Here is a 6000-nt window from a genome sequence, read left to right on the forward strand (position 1 = left end):
TTTTTATATATTTGTATTTGGAATCTTCCCTGATTCAGATGGAACCAATGGTGACTTTATAAGAAAATCTAAAGGGTTGTACAGTGAATGAGATGAGTTTTTCAGATCATATTATTACCACTGAGAGATAAAGTGAAGAATAGGGCTTATCTCATTGCCGTGATGATCTGTGAAGATGTGCATCTTTGTACTGACATGGAGATTAGTTTGATTCTTGCTATCCACCTAAACCAGTGGTTCTCAAACATTTCGGGCCAAACACTTCTTATAAAGTACTATGTTCAGCGTAATTCTTTGGTAGAATTATATTTTCTTTCCTTAGTGAGCTGCTGGTGTTACTTCATAGGTTTGGTGACTTAAGGCTTCATTCTGAGCCTGGTTTTCTAAAGAAATGTCCTCCTCTGGGTGGAATGGGCTTTTTTCCTAAAAACCTGTTACTTTTATAGAGTTTAAAATTTTCTTACATGTAAGGTTTTATTTAATCAATTTATTTTAACTCTATGCTCTCAGCAGTCATACATGTAAAGTTTTCTGTTTATTTCTTGCTATTCATTGTAACTTGGACAAAAAGGTGGCCACTCTCATCTTCACCCTGCTTCTTTTGTAATGTCCTTTTGTCTTTGTCCATCAATAGATTCACATGTATAAGGCATGAGCGTGCGTGACACACTAAGCACTGTTGCATATGCTGTTATGTATGGAGGCAAATGTGTCCCAATATTCAAATTAAAAGGCTATAGTGGCTGTTCCAGGTTCGAGTCCCGAACCTGGCCGCATGTCTCCCCCTCTCTTTGCCCTCTTTCCTGTCTACCTACTGTCGAAAAACTTGAAAAATAAAGGCCTCTAGTGACAGAAAAAATATATAAATAAAAAATTAATCATTCAAACTGCATTTTCATTTTCTTCAAGACTGCTTATTGTGTTACTTAATTAAAATGATAAATAAAATAACGTTTACCATTTAATTTTCAAAATATGTCCCAGCAAAATGTGACCAAAATTCATTTTGAAATGTCAAATTTGAAAATTAAAATGTATTAACAGAAATGCTTTTTTCATTTTAAAGTCATAGCTGCAGTTTTTGACTCATAAATGAAATTGCTAATAGATCTTTCAAACTGCGTTTTCATTTTCTTCTTCAAGACTGGTTATTGTGTGACACAACAAAAGAGAAAACTAAGAGGAAAATGCTATTACGTTTAATGCCCGTGCCCACAAGAAGTGTTCCATAAATCAATTTGACTTCGCAATTCCTAGCGGCACAGTAGAGTGACGTCAGTGGCAACTCTTCCTCTCCTGCCCCAGACCACACCATTATGCATCTTGTACCTTAGGTAGCGGAGACTGCACGCAACATGGCAATCCCTCATGCCATCGCACAAGCCTTGTGTTTGCGGCTGATTTGGAGAGAAGCATGTGTCTGAAGACTCGAAGACCGCAGTTTCAGACCTGCAGTTCTAGATCTCTTCTCTTCCGCGACAGCACCATCTATTTCCTTGTCTGAGTCAACATGGATGGTGAACGGAAAGTAAGTATAAAACGTGAATCAAATTGCTGATTTATATATATATATATATATATATGTGTGTGTGTATGTGTGTGTATATATACACACTGCTCAAAAAAATAAAGGGAACATTCAAATAACACATCCTAGATCTGAATTAATGAAATATTCTCGTTGTACAAAGTTGAATGTGCTGACAACAAAATCACACAAAAATCATCAATGAAAATCAAATTTATTAACCAATGGAGGCCTGGATTTGGAGTCACACACAAAATTAAAGTGGAAAAACACACTACAGGCTGACCCAACTTTGATGTAATGTCCTTAAAACAAGTCAAAATGAGGCTCAGTATTGTGTGTGGCCTCCACGTGCCTGTGTGACCTCCCTACAATGCCTGGGCATGCTCCTGATGAGACAGCGGATGGTCTCCTGAGGGATCTCTTCCCAGACCTGGACTAAAGCATCCGCCAACTCCTGGACAGTCTGTGGTGCAACGTGACGTTGGTGGATGGAGCGAGACATGATGTCCCAGATGTGCTCAGTCGGATTCAGGTCTGGGGAACGGGCGGGCCAGTCCATAGCTTCAATGTCTTCATCTTGCAGGAACTGCTGACACACTCCAGACACATGAGGTCTAGCATTGTCCTGCATAAGGAGGAACCCAGGGCCAACCGCACCAGCATATGGTCTCACAACGGGTCTGAAGATCTCATCTCAGTACCTAATGGCAGTCAGGCTACTTCCGGTGAGCCCAAGGAGGGCCATCTGGCTCTCCAAAGAAATGCCACCCCACACCATTACTGACCCACTGTCAAACCTCTGTCATGTCTGTCACATGTGCTCAGTGTGAACCTGCTTTCATCTGTGAAGAGCACAGGGCGCCAGTGGCAAATTTGCCAATCCTGGTGTTCCCTGGCAAATGCCAAGCGTCCTGTACGGTGTTGGGCTGTGAGCACAATCCCCATTTGTGGACGTCGGGCCCTCATACCATCCTCATGGAGTCGGTTTCTTACAGTTTGTGCAGACACATGCACATTTGTGTCCTGCTGGAGGTTATTTTGCAGGGCTCTGGCAGTGCTCCTCCTGTTCCTCCTTTTACAAAGGCGGAGGTAGCGGTCCTGCTGCTGGGTTGTTGCCCTCCTACGGCCTCCACGTCTCCTGGTGTACTGGCCTGTCTCCTGGTAGCGCCTCCAGGCTCTGGACACTACGCTGACAGACACAGCAAACCTTCTTGTCACAGCTCGCATTGATGTGCCATCCTGGATGAGCTGCACTACCTGAGCCACTTGTGTGTGTTGTAGAGTCTGTCTCATGCTACCACAAGTGGGAAATCACCACCAACATTCAAAAGTGACCAAAACAACAGCCAGAAAGCATAGGTACTGAGAAGTGGTCTGTGGTCCCCACCTGCAGAACCTGTAGATAAAGTGGTCTGTGGTCCCCACCTGTTAGAATTTGTATTATGGCAAGAAAAAAGCAGCTAAGTAAAGAAAAACGAGTGGCCATCAGTACTTTAATAAATGAAGATCAGTCAGTCCGAACTATTGAAGTGAAAACTTTGAAAGTGTCCCCAAGTGCACCCCATCACTCTCCTTGGTCTAATAGCCCTTACACAGACTGGAGTTGTGTTTGGGGTCATTGTCCTGTTGAAAAATAAATGATGGTCCAACTAAACGCAAACCGGATAGAATAGCATGCCGCTGCAACATGCTGTGGTAGCCATGCACACACACACAGGGGTGGGACAATGAAAACTGAAACACCGGGATTTAGACCACAACAATTCGTCTTGGGAATGACATATACAAGTCCTGCACAGTGGTCAGAGGGATTTAAAGCCATTTTTCTTGCAGGATAGTGGCCAGGTCACTACGTGATACTAGTGGAAGAAAACGTTTCCTGACTCGCTCCTCCAAAACACCCCAAAGTGGCTCAATAATATTTAGATCTGGTGACTGTGCAGGCCATGGGAGATGTTCAACTTCACTTTCATGTTCATCAAACCAATCTTTCACCAGTCTTGCTGTGTGTATTGGTGCATTGTCATCCTGATACACGGCACCGGCTTCAGGATACAATGTTTGAACCATTGGATGCACATGGGCCTCAAGAATGGTTTGGTAGTCCTTGGCAGTGACGCGCCCATCTAGCACAAGTATTGTGCCAAGGGAATGCCATGATATGCCCATTGAAACCGACGTTTGGCATTGGCATGAGTGACCAAAGGTTTGGCTATAGCAGCCCGGCCGTGTATATTGACCCTGTGGAGCTCCCGACGGACAGTTCTGGTGGAAACAGGAGAGTTGAGGTGCACATTTAATTCTGCCGTGATTTGGGCAGCCGTTTTATATTTTTTGGATACAATCCGGGTTAGCACCCGAACATCCCTTTCAGACAGCTTCTTCTTGCGTCCACAGTTAATCCTGTTGGATGTGGTTCATCCTTCTTGGTGGTATGCTGACATTACCCTGGATACCGTGGCTCTTAACACATCAAAAAAGACTTGCTGTCTTGGTCATAGATGCGCCAGCAGGACGTGCACCAACAATTTGTCCTCTTTTGAACTGTGGTATGTCACCCATAATGTTGTGTGCATTTCAATACTTTGAGCAAAAGTGTGCTCTTACATGTATGTATGTGTATGTATATATATATGTATGTATATATATGTATGTATGTATATATATACATTCATATATATATATATATATATATATGTGTGTATATATATGTGTATGTGTATACATATGTATATATATATATATATATATGTGTATATATATATATATATATATGTGTATATATATCAGAATCAGAAAAGCTTTATTGCCAAGTACGTTTTTGGACATACAAGGAATTTGTTTTTGCGTAGTCGGTGCAATACAGTACAAATTAAACAGTATAAACATATCTACAATATAATATAAATATATGTGCACAGTTTTAAGTGAGTGAGAGTAAATATAGAGCAGTATAAGATGCAAGAGCAATACAACAGTGCAGGTGATCATTGTGCAAGTAAAGCAGTGCAAGTAAAGCAGGAGTCCAAGCTGAGCGTTAATGTAACACATAGAGTTACAAGTTACAAGTGTCCTGTCAGCAAAAAAAGGGGGGGTGTGGGGGAAAGGGACAGTGTCAGGGTGGTTTCCGGGCTTTGTTAACCAGGCTGGTGGCAGATGGGAAAAAACTGTTCTTGTGGCGTGAGGTTTTGGTCCGGATGGACCGCAGCCTCCTGCCAGAGGGGAGAGTCTCAAAGAGTCTGTGACCGGGGTGGGAGGGATCAGCCAGAATCTTCCCTGCCCGCTTCAGGGACCTGGAGGTGTACAGTTCCTGGAGCGACAGTAGACTGCAGCCAATCACCTTCTCAGCAGACCGAATGACACGCTGCAGCCTGCCCTTATCCTTGGCTGTAGCAGCGGCGTACCAGATGGTGATGGAGGAGGTGAGGATGGACTCAATGATGGCTGTGTAGAAGTGCACCATCATAGTCTTTGGCAAGTTGAATTTCTTCAGCTGCCGCAGGAAGAACATCCTCTGCTGGGCTTTCTTGATGAGGGAGCTGATGTTTGGCTCCCACTTGAGATCCTGGGAGATGATGGTTCCCAGGAAGCGGAAAGATTCCACAGTGTCAATTGTGGAGTCACAGAGGGTGATGGGGGCAGGTGGGGCTGGGTTCTGCCTGAAGTTCACAACCATCTCCACTGTCTTTAGAGCGTTGAGCTCAAGGTTGTTCTGGCTGCACCAGTCCAACAGATGGTCCACCTCCCATCTGTACGCAGACTCATCACCATCAGAGATGAGTCCGATCAGGGTGGTGTCGTCCGCAAACTTCAGAAGCTTGACAGACTGGTGACTGGAGGTGCAGCTGTTGGTGTACAGGGAGAAGAGCAGAGGAGAGAGAACACAGCCTTGGGGGGAACCGGTGCTGATGGTCAGGGAGTCAGAGACGTGCTTCCCCAGCCTCACGCGCTGCTTCCTGTCAGACAGGAAGTCAGTGATCCACCTGCAGGTGGAGTCGGGCACACTCAGCTGGGAGAGCTTCTCCTGTAGCAGAACTGGGACGATGGTGTTGAAGGCAGAGCTGAAATCCACAAACAGGATCCTGGCGTAGGTTCCTGTGGAGTCCAGGTGCCGGAGGATGAAGTGAAGGGCTAGGTTGACTGCATCATCTACAGACCTGTTGGCTCTGTAGGCAAACTGCAGGGGGTCAAGGAGGGGGTCGGTGATGTCTTTTAGGTGTGAGAGCACAAGGCGCTCAAAGGACTTCATCACCACAGAGGTCAGGGCGACGGGTCTGAAGTCATTAAGCCCTGTGGTCCTTGGCTTCTTGGGAACAGGGACGATGGTGGAGGACTTGAAGCAGGCTGGCACATGACATGTCTCCAGTGAGGTGTTAAAAATGTCTGTGAAGACTGGAGACAGCTGATCAGCGCAGTGCTTCAGGCTGGCTGGTGAGAAAGAATCCGGACATATATATGTATATATATAT

General features: G+C 44.8%; 1 protein-coding gene across 1 annotated transcript in view; it reads left to right on the forward strand.

Moving 5' to 3' along the window:
- lmnb1 (lamin B1) overlaps positions 1–6000 on the forward strand; it is a 33781-nt gene that overhangs the window by 14835 nt on the left and 12946 nt on the right. The gene's annotated exons all lie outside the window — the stretch shown is intronic.

The sequence above is a fragment of the Girardinichthys multiradiatus genome, chromosome 8 (genome assembly GCF_021462225.1).
Source record: "Girardinichthys multiradiatus isolate DD_20200921_A chromosome 8, DD_fGirMul_XY1, whole genome shotgun sequence".
Lineage (NCBI taxonomy): Eukaryota > Metazoa > Chordata > Actinopteri > Cyprinodontiformes > Goodeidae > Girardinichthys > Girardinichthys multiradiatus.